We start from the raw sequence: 18,008 nt of genomic DNA, 5'->3' as shown, positions 1-18,008 counted from the left end.
CAGCCCAATGACTTGCATTAGCATTCCTGAGACCCACTCCACTGTCACGCAGGACTGTCTCCAGGGTGTGAGGTCTGCCTGAGATGCAAAGATTAGCCAAAACTCCCACTGCTGCTGGCAACAGAAAATTACATCCTCCCCTCACTACCGCTTCCATGACAAACATATGGATAAAGCTTTTCCATTTTTATTGGTAACCTTTGCTGATTGCACGTGCTTAATTTATTGCATTCATATGTTCTTAACTTCATAATTGGTAGTTCCTCGACCCATTTTCCTTACGCATGTCCGCTACCTCTTCAATTGTGATTCAGCCAATGGGGTGTTAATACCATGTAAAGTACAATGTATTTCCAGGGCCACTGATTTATGCTGGCTGAATACATGGTACCCTGGGACTTCTTTGGATTTGGATATTAAATTCTGTAGTTCTGTCCAGGATACACAGGAAGACGGTAGACAACATGCAGCGGATTGGTGGTGGGTACGTGTGGCTTAGTAGTTGTGGGAATGAAGTTGTGGGGTTTTGGAGCAGGTACGGGAGGGTGACAGGCTTTGGTAGCATTAGGGTGGTTTTGGGCTAAGGCAGTACTGAGGAGGGCGAACCCACAGCTTTGTAGCGTGGCAGTTCGATTGTGAGGTTTGATTAACTGGGTGATTCTTGGGATGTGGCAGTATTGGGGGGAGAGGATTTTCAGCGTTTAGCAATAGTAGGGGGTGGGGGGTGGCGGCAGGATACAATACCACTATGGGGTAGGATGCCAGGGTCTGGGACCACTGAGAAGACATATGGGGGGAGTCTGTCAAAACTGGCAGTGAGGGAAAAACCTTACAGAAGGTGGCAGCTTTTGGGTAGGGTACTGGGCTATGGCGCATTGCGGGGTGACAAAATTAAGCATTTTTGTCTTGGACTATCCATGGGACTCTTTATTGCTGACCACAATACATACAGAGTTGTAGTTAGGTAGTGTGAGGGAATTTTTCAAGTGGGATAGAATTTACATTATAATCTGTCTAATGTTTGTGCCTCAAAGAAGGACTGAGACATGTGTAATTCTGCAAGTCCTTGGTATGAACAGTTTGATTGTTCACATTATAACTGGATGGGGAGTCATCCAGCGGGCAATTCAAAATATTTGGCACAGATCAATAAATCAAATCATTCCTTTTATTTCCAAACATTCTAGGTGATTGATATCCTGAGGTAGTGATTTTGATTGACAGCTGTATCGGGGTGAAGCAGAGAGTGAACTAATCTGAAGCCTGAAAGAGGCTAAGGTAAATCTGGCTCCATGGTAGCATTTGACCACATAAGAAGTGCAAGACATGTGTCATAGACCAATGTTATGTTGAGAGATAACGCAGGAGGAGCATCTATGTTGTTTTGACATTTTGAGGAGAATAATAATGGTTGTAATGACTAAATATACCTGGCTCAGTCTTGCTGTAACTCCAAGAACTGTAGGAAGATAGTACAATCCAAATTGTAAGCATCATCTATTACTTTTTAATATTCAATGAGTAATTACAGATGTATTTAGCTGATTTAAGTTGGAAAGAATTCTAAAGCAGAAGCAGTGGCATTCATTTGATATTTGAGTAGTTACCAAGGCAGGAGTGTTAGGTTTCAATGATGCTGGCACTTCTCCATAACAGCATGCAGCATGCCGAAAATAGAACAAGCCAGCAATGTCAACTGGCCATAAACAAAAGTTTGAAAAGAAAATCTTTAACTATTAAGTAAACTGATCTCAGTGTGAGCACCAAAATGTGTACTTTATAGAATTACCTTGTCCTTAATTGCAAATAGTGGTGAGATATATCGTTGCTATGTTTACAAAACAAGAAACTTCAGTTCATGATTCATGCTGTGAATGTTTTTCTCTTGACAGAAATTCAACAGCAAAAATGTCAAGTTTAAATGAAAAATAAAATGATTTACTTATTTATAGTACTTTAAAAAAAATGCTTTTCACTTTTCACCATGTTAGCTGACATTGTTAACGGTTCTCTCTCCTCAGGTACTGTCCCCCCTCCTTCAAATCTGCTGTCATCACCCTTCTCCTCAAAAAACCCTTGACCCCTCTGTCCTTGCAAACTACCGCCCCCATCTCCAACCTCCCTTTCCTCTTCAAAGTCCTTAAACATGTTGTTGCCTCCCAAATCCATGCCCACCTTTCCTGAAACTCCATGTTTGAATCCCTCCAATCAGGTTTTCGCCCCGGCCACAGTACCGAAATGGCTCTTATCAAAATCACAAATGACATCCTATGTGACTGTGACAAAGGCAAACTATTCCCCCTCATCCTTCTTGACCTGTCTGATGTTTTACTATGTCAAAGGTGCTATATAAATACAAGTGGTTGTTGTTGTTAATAATAATTCATGTACTGCTCCACCTGGAAGGAAAACATTGAGATAGAATCAAGGGCTCATTTCAGGTCATACACAATATTTTTCTTAATTTATTTTTGGTTCCCACTACTCTTCTCTAACTCTCAAAGCATCCTCAGTCTTATTTTACATCTACCTACTTTCAGAATGTAACACTTCAATTCCTGGTGAATTTAGCTGTTGAAACATCGCAGTGTGGTATCCTGAACCTTAGGCAGCAATTACCACTTGGATAAAATGAACAGTTTAATGCTGTAGAGGGGCATTTATACATGTTATATAAATGGTGGAACTCATTATGGAAACAACAATAACAGCTCGCATTTATATAGCACCTTTAACATAGTAAAACATCCCAAGGAGCTTCACAGGAGCGTTATCAAACAAAATCTGATACTGAATCACATAAGGAAATATTAGGATGGGTTGGCCAAAGAGGTTGGTTTTAAGGAGCATCTTAAAGGAGGAGAGAGAGGCAGAGAGGTTTAGGGAAAGAATTCCAGAGTCTAGGGCCCAGACAACTGAAGGCACGGCCACCAATGGTTGAGCAATTAAAATTGGGGATGCTCAAGAGGCCAGAATTGGAGTGTAGAAATCAAGGAGGGGTGTAGGGCTGGAGGAGGTTTTAGAGATAGGGAGGGGCAAGGCCATGAAGGGATCTGAAAACAAGGATGAGAATTTAAAATCGAGGCGTTGACAGATCAGGAGCCAATATAGGTCAGTGAGCACAGGGGTGATGGGTGAATGGGAATGGTGCGAGTTAAGATACGGGCAGCAGAACTTTAGATGATCTCAAGTTTATGGAGGGTGGAAGATGGGAGGCCGGCCAGGAGAGCATTGGAATAGTCAAGTCTAGAGGTAACAGAGGCATGGGTGAGGATTTCAGCAGCAGATAAACTGAGGCCGGGTCAGAGACGGGTGATGTTACCGAGGTGGAAATAGGTGGTCTTAGTGATGGAGTAGGTATGTGGTCAGAAGCTCATCTTAGGGTTAAACAGAACGCCAAGGTTGCGAACGGTCTGGTTCAGCCTCAGACAGTGACCTAGAAGAGGGATGGAGTTGGTGGCTAGGGAATGGAGTTTGTGGTGGGGACCAAAGACAATGGCTTTGGTCTTCCCAATATTTAGTTGGAAGTAATTTCTGCTCATCCAAGACTGGATGTCAGACAAGCAGTGTGACAAATCAGAGACAGTAGAGGGGTTGACAGAGGTGGTGGTGAGGTAGAGCTGGGCATCGTCAGTGTACATGTGGAACCTGACATATGTTTTCGGATGATACCGCCGAGGGGCAGCGCGTAGGTGAGAAATAGGAGGGGCCAAGGATAGATCCTAGGGGGACACCAGAGGTAACAGTGCGGGAGTGGGAAGCCACTGCAGGTGATTCTCTGGCTACGACTGGATAGGTAAGAATAGAACCAGGCGAGGGCAATCCCACCCAGCTGGACAATGGAAAGACGTTGGAGGACGATGGTGTGGTCAACCGTGTCAAAGGATGCAGATGGGTCGAGAAGGATGAAGAGGGTTAGTTTGCCACTGTCACAGTAACATAGGATGTAATTTGTGACTTTGATAAGGGCCATTTCAGTGCTGTCCCAGGGGCGGAAACCTGATTGGAGGGGTTCAAACAGGGAGTTGTGGGAAAGATGGGCATGGAGTTGGGAGGCGACAACACATTCAAGGACTGTGGAGAGGAAAGGGAGGTTGGAAATGAGGCAGTAGTTTGCAAGGACAGAGGGGTCAAGAGTGGATTTTTGAAGAGGGGGTGACGATGGCAGATTTGAAGGGGAGGAAGACAGTACCTGAGGAGAGGGAACCGTTAACAATATTAGCTAACATGGGGTGAGGAAGGGAAGGTGGGTGCTCAGCAGTTTGGTGGGAATAGGGTTCAGGGAGCAGGAAATGGATCTCATAGACAAGATGAGCTCAGAGAGGGCATGAGGGAGAGATAGGAGAGAAATTAGAGAAAGATGCATGTTCAGGGCTAGGGTGGGGAGAACATTAGGGGCAGTATGGCTTGGTGGACTAGGCGAAGGGAGGGAAGCAGCAGAGGCAGCTGACCAGTTGGTCTCAATCTTAGTGACAAAGAAGTCCATGAGCTCCTCACACTTGTTGTTGGAGGTGAGGGTGGAGAAGGCAGGGGAGAGAGGTTTCAGAAGACGGTTTGTAGTGGAGAAGAAAAGCCAGGGGTTATCTTTGCAACCACAACAGTGTTGCAGTCAAGTGATTGTATTTGTTACTATGTACGTTATTATACAATATACCCAAATTTATGGAATTATTACATTTGTGAAATATTTCCTGTAACACTTCTCAAAAAAATATTTATATGATCTGCATAAACTGCTAATTCGGAAACTGAAAAAAGTTGTATCGCTGAATAGAAGGTGCATATTTTTCCCTCGCTGTTTTCTTTTCTCCAATTAAAAGCGAATTCTATTTTACTGTTTAAATCTAGTCTTAATCACCAGGAAAGCTGATTCCGATGAGTACTTTGAACATTATTGCAGGAAAAAAACCAGCTGGTTCTTGTTGATTTCACATTATGTATACAATTAGCGACACTTGATTCAAGGTAGTCGTGCAGGTTAGCCTATAAACCGGAGACTGCCAGTACCTCCAGGAAGTCCTATACACCACAGGCTCACCATTTAAAAATTTTCAGCACATACACTGTGAGGCTGGAAAATCACCTAATATTTCAGTAGTAATACTATAGTGATAGCAACTTTATTACTGCCACATTAATGTATGCTAGTAAAGTACAGACTGCATTGGTCTGTATTTTACTAGCATATCTGAATTAAAATATGTTCTACTCTGAACTGCTGTCTCTTCTCACCTTTATTCTATCTTCCTTCCTAAGGCTCTTTTTTCAATATTTACTATTTTTATTCCCATAGATTTCCTCAACATATGTTCTGGTTTTGGTTATAAAAAAGCTACGTCCCCTTTGATTTAAGGTAAGATGCTGAACTGTCTCTGGGCATTGCTGCATCTTCCCAGGTCTTGATGTGACGCTTGAGCAGAAAAATCTGTTTTCACTGACATTTAACTTATAATAGTTCCATGTTAAAATGATTAATTATTCACTTCAATTTCCCAGCATAGCATGTGCCACTGTAAGAGTCGCAATTTTCAGCAAAAATCACGCAAGAAAACTGGATAAAATAAGACTGTTTATTGACCAAAGTAAGCTTGCACAGAAAAACCTTTGATAAAAGGACATACAAAATGGCCGCCAGGCCCCGTGATCAGTTTCTGAACCATTTTATTTCTGTTACTGCAAGCCAGACAGGCTTGTGGATTGAAGACAGTAAGCCCGCGAAAGCCAGTATCTGGGAACTGAAACTCAGAGAAACAGCATACATATTCAATGGATTCTAAGTACAGGATGGGGCCCATCAAGATATGGGCGGACAATTCAAAAACACTTATACCCATTTATTGTACAAAGGAAAAACCGTTTAGCAGCCATCAAGGAAAATCTCCGGACCGATCAATATGCGAACCGAGCCACGGTGACAACGCAAAAGACATTGAAAGACATTATCGGCCAGGAAGGCCAGTTTAAGTTATCACCGGCTCCGTTACAAGACAAAGCGCCCCTGCAGAGATTTCTGCCCGCCAAAATTAATACAAAGACAGGACTATGATTTGGCGGGAGATAAGACTGTCCCAAAAGAGTATAACTATGGATTGAAAGTCCATCTAAGTTACTTCGGACTTCGGGTTACTTGAGCAACTACACTTCGGACTTCGGGTTACTTGAGCAACTTCGCTTGACTGAACGACGGCTGCTTCTTCTTCTTGGACGACTTCAGATTTTCTCTTCAGGGACTTCTCCCACAAGGAACGAACGAAGGACGGACGGTGCCAGGATCGGCGCCTCTCCCACTTCGGCAGATGCAGAATCGATGAAAACGTTTTCGTCTTTTAAAGACGGACGGTTTCGGTAAAAAGACAACGTGGTCGGGGTTCAGCCAAGCAAGGCTCGGACACGACGAGAAGACGACGAGGGTGACCCGGGTACTGAGGTCGGGAGATCATCGACGACCCAGGCCGACGGAGAAGAAACCCTCTGGAAAACCGACGATCCAGGCCAGAGAGAGGACATTCCGGGCCTGACACTTCCATGTCTCAACATCCCATTGGGTTGTTGTTCTACTCCATGAACAAAAATCCACGACAGACTTAGTGGATCTCAACCTTGACGAGCGCTCATCGAGGCTGTGTCTACCCCACCGCCTCGAGGGAGAGAAAACATCGACTGCGCCAGAAGTTTCCAAATCCACGTGACGACGGAAAGCGGTGCCAAAAGGCTGCGAACCCCCTTCTTCGCGATTTCGAGAGTGGTGAGCATGATCCCAGGTTCCCCAGGTCAAAACTTAGTTTAGGTATAGGGGAGGGAGTTAAGGGTAATTCGTAATGTGTTTCCCCTTTTACGATGTGCCGTGTGTTCCCCATTTCCATAGAGTCAAGTTCATAAATTTGTGCATGATTGTAGTTACTTTAATCTGTGCCTATGACATGTATTTTGTAATGCTTCAAACTGTTTAAAAATAAAAGCATCCATTTCGTGCTATTCAACCTGGTCTATTGAGTTCTTTCTCTGCACTACTGTTCTCTGCATCTAAGTCCAAGGTCTAGAACCGTAGGGGGAGTGGGTCGAACCACTCAAGGGTAATTATTGCACGAAACCTGGCAGGAGACCAGAACGAGCAAGAGAAACCCCCTACACCACCTTTCAGTTAACTAACTTCTTTCAGACTTTACAGCCTGTAGCTACACATGGTATTTTACATTTAACTCTCCTGCTGTAAGGTCAACCGTACCTGACCAGGCACACCTAAACAAGCCCACAGCAGGAAAGCAGCTTAAACATGTCTCTGCTGAAAATCCTCATAAAAAAATATTCATGATGCTTCGAAGGGATCTGCATTCCTTGCAGCAGGAATTAACTGGAGATTAACATAAGGCTCTGTCAATCAATGGAAAAGTAAAGATATTGCAGCCCAAATGTCTTAGAAATCCTGCACTTCTGGCAAAGGAGAGGGAGCAGCTCCGAGGATTTTCCTGTAAGTAATTCGCTTTCTGTTCAGCTATTCAGGTTAATTTAGTTAAATATATTCTATGGTGCATTCAGATAATTCTTTTGGTGCAACTAGGACTGTTTACAGATTCTACCTGTATATCCATTCATCGATGTACTAAGACCTAAAATGCCGAAATAAGGAAATGTAAATAACAATAAACGCAGCTAATGGAACATCAGCAGGTGCGGTAATTTCGTTTCTATGGCCAGTAGAGAAATAGCTGCAGAGAATTCAGAAGAACTTTCTAAAAGTTTATTGGAACATCTTTGGATCATAATTAATTGATTTCAAAAGAAAGAGGACAAATGCAAAGCAAGGACACCTGAGGTGCTTAAAGCAAGGGAAAGGCTTAACAAAATACAGCTTTTAAAGACATTTTACAAATGCACAAATCTTTGTCGAAACCAAAAGCCCTCCCCCAGAGTTTAAGAATATGATTCATCTGACTTCTAGGCTATGACCAATAATGCTTGTAGAATGTGAAGAAACAATTGCCTACTATGGAGTTATTCTACTCTGTGGGATGAAGCTATAATCTGCAATTTTGTACAAATCAATCACAGCCTATTTTCATTACAGCCTTTCTTTAGGAATAAATTGCTTTCCTGTATATCTTGGTATTGCTCCTCCTTAGTAATTTGCTGTAACACAGTGATTCAGTTGTTCAATTATTTTTGCCCACTGCCTCAATAACAATTACTTGGGCATTGTTTAAGTTTTTTTCCTGAATAATACAGCAACAAGTCAAGAAATCCAGAGAATTGAGGCACCAAAAGGCCATAATGTGGTTACCCAAGGAACAAATCAATGCAGACACCAACAAAGGTTACAGAAAAGCAGGTTCAGTGCTTGGGTTGCTAACTCGAGTGGGATATACTCATGGTAGCATGCCAGGTACTGGCTGAAGTCGGGGTGAGGGGGGGGGGGAAGGGAGCAACGGATTACAAGTGGGAGAGCTTTGAGTGGAGTTCCCACTTTCATGTCCCCTTTCACCATCATCCCTCTTCTGGGCCAACGCTACATCACTCCGACCACTCAGCTGCAGACCAGCTATGTGAAGATCAGTGACGCGTTGCAAGGCCATGGAAAAAGGTATCTGTCATTGTGGTTAAGGCAGCAGACATGTTGCCATCCAAAGTCTGTTAGACCCTGGTCATGGCCAGCATGGACTCATTTGAGAACCGGGTTTGAAGCTCCAGGGAGGCGGCCACTCTCTCCATAGAAGAGAATCTCGTAATTACCTGCACCACCAATCCACTACTGTTCGAGTTGGACTCCTCCATTCTCTCCACTATTGTGGAGAGTGTATGTGGCACATCTGTCAGTACCTCGCAAAGTTGCCGATATACATAAGAACATAAGAAATAAGAGCAGGAGTAGGCCATACGGCCCCTCGAGCCTGCTCCACTATTCAATAAGATCATGGCTGATCATCGACATCAGCTCCACTTTCCTGCCCGATCTCCATATCCCTTGATTCCCCTAGATTACAAAAATCTATCTATCTCAGCCTTGAATATACTCAAAGACTCAGCATTCACAGCTGGGGCAGAGAATTCCAAAGATTCACAACCCTCTGAGTGAGGAAATTCCTCCTCATCTCAGTCTTAAATGGCCGACCCCTTACCCTGAGACTATGCCCCCTAGTTCTAGACACTCCAGCCAGGGGAAACAACCTCTCAGCATTTACCCTGTCTATCTCCTTCAGAATCTTGTATGTTTCAATGAGATCACCTCGCATTCTTCTAAACTCCAGAGAGTATAGGCCCAATCTACACAATCTCGCATCATAGGACAGCCCTCTCATCCCAGGAATCAATCTAGTGAACCTTCGTTGCACCGCCTCCAAGGCAAGTATGTCCTTCCTTAGATAAGGAGACCAAAACTGTGCATAGTCCTCCAAGTGTGGTCTCACCAAGGCCCTGTTCATTTGTAGCAAGACTTCCTCTATAATTCTACTTTTCAATGATGGCCCCTGGGGTTCAGCATCTGTGTCCAGCTGAGCAGGGATTGGAGAGGATTGCACCCCCTGACATGGACTCTCCACAGCTGTCCCTGCACCAGTGTTTGCTCATGTTCACTTGTGAATTGTGAATCACTTAGTGAAAACCCAACTAACTCTCCAACTGGACCCACCGAAGTGAGAATATTTGCTCTGGTGCATGGTATTACGTCCTGTGACGGCGCACCCTCAGAAGGAATGAGGTCCTCTGAGGAATTGTCCTCATGCATCTCCAGAGACACTTGCTCTACACGTGAAAGTCCTGGAAGACAAAGACAGGGATATGAATTACTCATGGCAAAGTAACAATCTTGACAATCACCATACTCAGTCTTCTCATAGTTCAGTCATTGATTAAATAAAGTCAGCATATGTGTGTCAGAGATATTTGTAATTCTGTTGCTAGCCAACAGGGAGTTCCCTGTCTCTCCATCTCCAATTGAGAGGAACGCAGGTGTGCCACTTAACTCCAGAGGATCCTCATCTGCATCTGTAACCTGCACAATTTGTGGTGGGCCACCTCCAGTCCTCTCCTTTTACTATCGGACAGATTTATCACATTGCATAAGGATTGGGGTGAGTGGCAACAGTGGATGGATACATGGGAAGGTGATGAAGTGCTTAGAAAGTGAAGGATGGGTGCTGCTGAAACTTAGTGGTGTGAGGAGTGATGTGTTGGAGTATGCTTGGCAAGGCAGAGTGAGGGGGGCGGTTTGCACCACAGGATGTACTCTCTTTTCCTGACCTGGTTAGGTCATTAAACCGCTTCCTTCATTGCATCCAAGACTCCTGCACAATGATCCTGCTGCTCATCTCCTCAGCCATCTCCAGCCACACATCTTTTGGTGACAGCTGCAGGTTTCTTCCTCCCATCGCTGGGGAAAAGTATGTCCCTCCTGCTCCTGACTGCACCCAACAATAATTCAAGGGAAGCATCACCGAATCTGGATGCTGCCCTTGCTCTTTGTGAATCCATCCTAAACACCTCCTGGCTCCTCCAAATTCCATTGGCCCTTTAAATAGTGGACTTCAGATCGTGTCAAGCAGGTGCATATCATGCCTGTTGCACAGCTTGGAGACATGAAACCCAAAACACAAAATATAATGAATTAATCAAGTCAAAAATCGGAGAATCCAACCCGCTAACTTTACTTCCGGGTTTTGTGCAATCTCCCCCCCACCCAAGCTGGGAACCTACCTTTGTATTAATATCAAGACCCTAAAGTTTTGTGTTCAAGCTGCTTACACTTCACTTTTTAGCCTCACTTGGAACTTTGCTGGTCAATTAGTAGCAGATTATCTGTAACCTTTCAGATAATTTTTTAATCTCTTTTGTTTATCATTGTGCTCTTCTGAGGTACTTTTTGATTCTATCAGCCTCTCAGTTGTATCAGCATGATTCTCCCCAATTACAGAATATAACTGACATTTATAAATCATAGGACTATAACAGCTCCTTTGATTGAGATTGATGGTGGCCATGACCAGATAATCTATTTTAGTGATGTTGGTTGAGGGATAAATATCACTGCTCCAAGGCCAAAAAATAATTCATTTCAATATACAGTGAAATTGAAAGGGATAAAATATGCCAAAAGATTAACACATCTTTATCTTTTTGATGCAAATGATTTTGCCTCTCCCAGGAGATCATATGGTTTTAGGTGGGGTAGGTTAGAAGGCTGTGGGTTCAAGACCCACTCCAGAAACTGGAGAACAAAATCTAGGCCGACACTCCAGTGCAGTACTGATGGAGTGTTGCACTGTCGGAGGTGCCGTCCTTTGGATGAGACAGTAAACTGTCTGTCCTCTCAGATGGATGTAAAAGATCCCATGGCACTATTTCAAAGAAGAGCAGGGGAGTTCTCTCCTGGACAATTTTTATCCCTGGACCAACATCACTAAAACAGATAATCTGGTCGTTTTCACATTTTCTATTTGTGGAAAACACTCTGGGTGAGAAATTCATTATAGCTCAGGAATGGGCGGTAACTTTTGAAAAGTTTGAGAATTAGCGCTAGGTATTAATGTTTAAGACTGCACGCAAAATTAAGTCTCATTGCACAAAGAAAGGATTGGAGCGCTAAATCAAGTGCTTATGGCCTAGCTCAGTGGCATTAAACTCGAAGCGCTGACCAATATCAAGTGCCGTCTAATCACAAGTCATCATTGCCACAGGCTCTTTCCAGTTCTTAAAGGGGAGGTTCATTAATGCTGCAGAACCTCATTCTCATCCTTGCTGCCAGTACAGCCCCCATTAATGTAACCAAGTGTAGCACCTTGACATGTTGTGAGAATAAATATAACTAACTGTTAGTAGCCACAACACTCCTGATACTAAACAACTTTTAAATGACTGAATTAAACTGTTGCACAATGTCAAACTGACAAGGAAGCAGTGAAACAGCACTAACCTGACAGCTGTGACTCATTACTCATGATCCCTTTAAATAGCGTCCCTGGAGCCGGCATCCGCCTGCTTGATGCCTCCTCTCTCTGTCACTGTCGGGGGGTGACAATGAATTTTGCAGGTCGGGTGCCCAGTGAGCGTTGCACGCTCACTGACGTCACGATCTGCCTGGTGCTGAGGTCCCTGGCGGTGACCCTTAGCGGCAGCGCTACAGGGTGCCGGATTTGGCGTGCGGCGCTGGATTCGCCTCACCCCGGTGCTACTGCATCAGTGCCCCGTTAGCGCCCCTGCCAGGCACTAACGGGAGGCGCTAACCAACTGAATTTTTCCCCCTTTGGGACGTCCTGAGGTCATGAAAGGCATTATATAAAAGCAAGTCTTTCTTTTCTTTCTTCTTTATAATATTCAGCCTGAAGTTGTTATTGAATGTTGATATCAAGGTAACGAATAACAATTTGATGCTGTATGAAGTGTCGGGGTGTACAATACTAAAGTGGTTACCCTGTAGTTTCAATCTGAAAAATGAGAAAAAAAACAATAGCCTGCTTTAATACTTTTGTATTCCAAATGGACTAGATTGTCATCTCCTCAGTAATGTCCAAATGATAATTGAGAGTCTTAGGATATCAGGTTGACAGAAAACCATTTAGACCAGAAGAATTGGCTTAACAAAAACAATTTCAAATGTAACTATTCAAGATGCTGCAATATCTCAGGGCCTAAAAATAATAAGGAAAATGCTTTCCATGGCAGTTTGTACACTGGCAAAGGGACATTAATTTGTGCCTCTGCAAGTGCAGAACAGACCTTATTTAAAAACACACTGAACTAAATCTCACTTTCACTTATGAAATTACCCTCAGCGGTAGACTGCCAGGCTGGCAATTCCTGGATTTCCAAACAGCTGCAACTGACATTAATTACGTACATTTTTCAGAATATAAAGAGCCATTCTACCTATCCAGAAAGAGACATGTAGTGGAGATATAGGACATGATAGAGACAGTCACTAGTTCTACAGGCTGCCTAGTGGATATGGTAACTTACATGAAATCAGCCTCTGGGTTCATTAGAACATAGTAAAACAGAAAAGGGGTCATATCAGTCTTATTGAAAGCTCATTAAGTTCCGTATCCATGAATCCAGGCAACATGGATAACCTACATCAAATATGGAAAGGAGTAAGATTAGGCTTTCTACTTTATTTGTTCCAATATATATATAATTCTTAAAAGAAATAAAGAACTTGCATTAATATAGTACTTTTCATATCCTCAGAACATCCCAAAGCATTTAAAGCGAATGAATTACTTTTGAAATGTATTCACTGTTGTACTGTAGACAAGCATGGCAGCAAATTTGCACACAGCAAAATCTCACATACAATAAATGAGATTTTAAAAAAGCTGTAACTATTTATACCACCAAAGTTCTGGAGGACAAGACCAGATTTCTGATTGGTCCCCTCCGCACCCAGCAGTTTGTCTGGAATGTGTAATTAGATCCTACCTACCTGAGTAATCAGATCTTTGCAATGTGTAATTTGATTCATTTCACTACAGGTAAAACTACTGCTTTCAGAGAACAGACAGGGCTCACCCTCCTGGGGTAGGAGCACTCACACTGTGGAGTTCAGATAGGAAGGGGTGAGGCTATGGAGGGATTTTAACAAGAGGAAGAGAATTTTAAAATCAAGGTGTTGGTGGACAATGTTCCCTCTAATTTTTTATTTAACCGGCTGTGCGGGACCTCCAGACAGCTGCACAAGGGGGATGGGTGAATGGGACTTGCTGCGTGTTAGGACATGTGCAGTAGAGTTTTGGATGAGCCCAAGTTCAGTAGGGGTGGAAGATGGGAGGCTGGCCAGGAGAGCATTGGAATAGTCGAGTCCGGCAAATAACCAATGTAATGTTATGCATGTTGTAGGACCAACACAGAATATGCACTCATTTTTTAAAAATCATTTATTTATTGCCCATCCCTAGTTGCCCTTGAGAGGGTGGCAGTGAGCTGCCTTCTTGAACTGCTGGGGGTCGGCGGAGGAGAGGGGGAACGTGGTGCAGGTGTAAAGAGGGTGGGGGTGGAACATACATACGAATTAGGAGCAGGAGTAGGCCACTCGACCCCTCGAGCCTGCTCCGCCATTCAATAAGATCATGGCTGATCTGATTAATCCACATTCCTGCCTACCCCCGATAAACTTTCTCACCAAGAATCTATCTACCTCTGCCTTAAAAATATTCAAAGACTCTGCTTCCACCGCCCTCTGAGGAAGAGAGTTCCAAAGACTCACGATCCTCTGAGAAAAAAATTCTCCTCATCTGTCTTAAATGGGCGTCCCCTTATTTTTAAACAGTTCTAGATTCTCCCACAAGAGGAAACATCCTCTCCACATCCACACTGTCAAGACCCCTCAGGATCTTATATGTTTCAATCAAGTCACCTCTTACTCTTTTAAATTCCAGCGGATACAAGCCTAGCCTGTCCAACCTTTCCTCATAAGACAACCTGCCCATTTCAGGTATTAGTCTAGTAAACCTTCTCTGAACTGCTTCCAACACATTTACATCCTTCTTTAAATAAGGAGACCAAATACTCCAGTACTCCAGATGTGGTCTCACCAATGCCCTGTACAACTGAAGCATAACCTCCCTACTTTTGTATTCAATTCCCCTCACAATAAACAATAACATTCTATTAGCTTTCCTAATTACTTGCTGTACCTGCATACTAACCTTTTGCGATTCATGCACTAGGACATCCAGATCCCTCTGCATCTCCGAGCTCTGCAATCTCTCACCATTTAGATAATATGCCTCTTTTTTATTCTTCCTGCCAAAATGGACAATTTCACATTTTCCTACATTATACTCCATTTGCCAGATCTTTGCCCACTCACTTAACCTATCTATATCCGTTTGGAGCCTCCTTATGTCCTCTTCACAATTTACTTTCCTACCTATCTTTGTGTCATCAGCAAATTTAGCAACCATACCTTTGGTCCCTTCATCCAAGTCATTTATATAAATTGTAATCCAAACATGATCCAGGCCTAATGGAGGGTGCGAGAATGTGATCTATCTTCCCATCTGGATCACGTTCTTATTCCTCCTCCCCACTGTTCTCACCGTGCTCCCTCCCTCACCCCAACAGGTTCCTGACCTTCTCTACCACCCTGCCCCCTGCCCCCCCACCAAGTTCCTGCCCTTCTCTCCCCCTCCGAGCTGCTCTCTCTACAAGCTGCTTCACCCCCTTCGATATGCTCTCTCTCCCACTTCAATCCCCTCTCCTTCCCCTCCGACCCTCTCCCCAACTTATTCCTCTCTCCTCCCACTTCGATACCCTCTCCCCCACTCCGATCCTCTCTCCTTCCCCTTTGCACTTCTCTCCTTTGATCCTCTTTTCCCCCACCCATCGACCCTCTCTCCCTCCACTCCAATCCTCTCACCCCCCTCCTGTCCTCTCTCCCCCCTCCGATCCTCTCTCCCCCCTCTGGTCCTCTCTCCACCCTCCGATTCTCTCTCCCCCCTCCGATTCTCTCTCCCGCCTCCGATCGTCTGTCCCCCCTTTGATCATCTGTTCCCCCCCTTCGATCGTCTGTTCCCCCCCTTCGATCGCCTCTCTCTCCCCCCCCCCCTTCGACCGCCTCTCTTTCCTCCCCCTTCGATCCTCTCTCCCCTCCTGCCCCTGGCTGCAAATGGATCCCGACCTTCTCTGCACGGAGCAGAGGAAAGCAGGCCGCAGCCGTGGCACTGTTGGGTACCGTGCATGCATGACTGGATCCAATGTGAATGCGCAGTACCAATCGGGCCCACATGTGCAGAGAGCCAAAATTGCGGTGCAAATAAACATGTTAATCAACTTTAGTGGCGTTGTTTGAGGAATAAATGTTAGCCAGGATACTTGGAGAACTCGGGTATGGTAGCATTTATGGTTATGTCACTGGGCTAGTAATCCAGAGGCCTGGACGTGAGACGTGAGTTCAAATCCCACCATAGCAGCTGGGGAATTTAAATTCAATTAATTAAATAAAGCGGGAATAAAAATCTAGTGTCAGTAATGGTGACAATGAAAATATTGTATTGTCGAAAAAACCCATCTAGTTCACTAATGTCCTTTAGGGAAGAAAATCTGAGGTTCTTATGTGGTCTGGCCTATATGTGACTCCAGACCCACAGCAATGTGGTTGACTCTTAACTGCCCTCTGAAATGGCCTAGCAATCCACTCAGTTGCACCAAACCACCACAAAGAAGTATACTAAGAATAAAGCTGGATGGACCACCCGGCATCGACCTAGGCACAGACTTTGGACACGACAACGGCACACCCAGCACAGTCAACCTGTAAAGTCTGTGAAGGAATAGCTATATTCAGAAAAATACACCATCCTATGAAAGAAAAAGCCTTATTAAAACATGACATACTGGGTCTGGAAGTCTGGAAGCCTTAACAATCAAAAGCTGTAAACAGCATACAGGCTTTTGAGGTAAGATAAGTTGTTGACACTGAGACAATAGCCTTATTGAAGTAAGGAGGTTGGAAGTTCCTAAAAGTCTGAAGCCTTGGAAAGAACACAATAGCCATACCCAGTTTAAGTGTTATAAACCAACATTTCAGAAACAAATCACATAAATTAAAGAAATATGTGCCTTTGTAAAAATGATATCAAGTAAAAGGAATACCTGCTGGCTGTGGTAAACCACTGTTGTTGTTGTTGTTGTTACACACTGTTGTACCTATGCATGCCTCAACATGTCTCGGCTGGCTCCACCCACACAGGCCCAGGTATAAAGGTGATTGACCTGCAGCCCCCTGCCTTCTTGGAACCCAGTCAACCACGAGAGGCTTGCTCTGTTCTTTGCTAATAAAAGCCTTTAGTTACTCTCTTAACTCTCAGTCTTTTATGAGTAATTGATAGCGCATCAATTTTATTAGCAAAAACAAAATGTCAACATTTGCTGAACAGCAGGCTGCTGCACCGAACGCTGAGCAACAGGAGCTGCTGCGAGCCCTCAGACCAACATGCCTGGACCTAGACCCCCAAGAAGCGGGTTCGGCTACCAAATTCGCGCATTGGCTGCGTTGCTTCGAGGCCTACCTGCAAGCCTCAACTGTGACCCTGGACGAAAACAAGTTGGAAATCCTGGCCTCAAAGGTGAGCCACCAAGTTTATACAATAATCCAGGACGCGACGACCTACGCGGCGGCTATCGGTCTGCTAAAAGGGCAATACGCACGCCCGGTAAATACGGTCTATGCCCGGCACCTCTTAAGATCCCGCAGACAGCAGCCCGGGGAATCGGTGGAGGCCTTCCTACGGGCACTACGGATACTCGGCTGAGACTGCGATTGCAAAGAAGCATCAGCCGCAGCACACACGGAGGGACTGATCCGAGATGCTTTCGTTGCGGGTCTAAGGTCCGACTACTCCCGGCAGAGACTGTTGGAAAAGGGAGAAATGGACCTGAGAAAGGCAGTGTCCCTCGCGCTCTCGCTCGACGCGGCCCACAGGAATATGGACGCCTTCTCCCCTAACCGCTCCGCAACGTGGACGCCACAACCTTGGGTCATGGGACCGCCACCTTCAACCGCTGCTGCGATGTCCAAGGCACAGAAATGTTATTTTTGTGGCCAGGCAAAACACCCCAGAGCACGCTGCCCGGCGAGAAACGCTACCTGCTCCGGCTGCGGGAAGAAAGGACACTATGTCAGCGCCTGCAAAGGTAAAACCGCTAACGCCAGCAGCGCCGCGTGCGAACCGTGGGGGCAGCCATCTTGTCCGCCATCTTGGACTCCCCCAGCCGCGTGGGGATCGGGACCATGGGCGCCGCCATTTTGTCTGCCATCTCGGACGTCTCCAACTTCAACCACGGGGGACCCGGACTCAACCACCGCCTCATCTGACGACCACATCGACTCGCTCGACCATACGCTGGCCTCCGTGACGCTGGACCAATCTCTCCCTCATCAACTGTCCAGGTCCATGATGGACATTAAGGTAAACGGCCGCGCCACTACCTGCCTTTTTGACAGCGGGAGCACGGAAAGCTTTATCCACCCCGACACGGTGCAGAGTTACTCTCTCCCGGTCCTGCCAACGCGACATCGG

The 18,008-nt window shown here is 44.9% G+C and overlaps 2 protein-coding genes across 2 annotated transcripts in view; both read right to left on the bottom strand.

Annotated features, from left to right (window-relative positions):
- Positions 1 to 18,008, bottom strand: part of LOC147115816 (UDP-GalNAc:beta-1,3-N-acetylgalactosaminyltransferase 1-like) — a 485,760-nt gene that overhangs the window by 229,870 nt on the left and 237,882 nt on the right. The window lies entirely within an intron of this gene.
- LOC147115817 (protein phosphatase 1L) overlaps positions 1 to 18,008 on the bottom strand; it is a 311,711-nt gene that overhangs the window by 147,388 nt on the left and 146,315 nt on the right. The window lies entirely within an intron of this gene.

Source organism: Somniosus microcephalus, chromosome 6 (genome assembly GCF_052327205.1).
Source record: "Somniosus microcephalus isolate GS21.2 chromosome 6, FLI_Smic_1.0, whole genome shotgun sequence".
Lineage (NCBI taxonomy): Eukaryota > Metazoa > Chordata > Chondrichthyes > Squaliformes > Somniosidae > Somniosus > Somniosus microcephalus.
The sequence above is the reverse complement of the archived record's forward strand: the minus strand, read 5'-3'. Positions and strand labels throughout refer to the sequence as shown.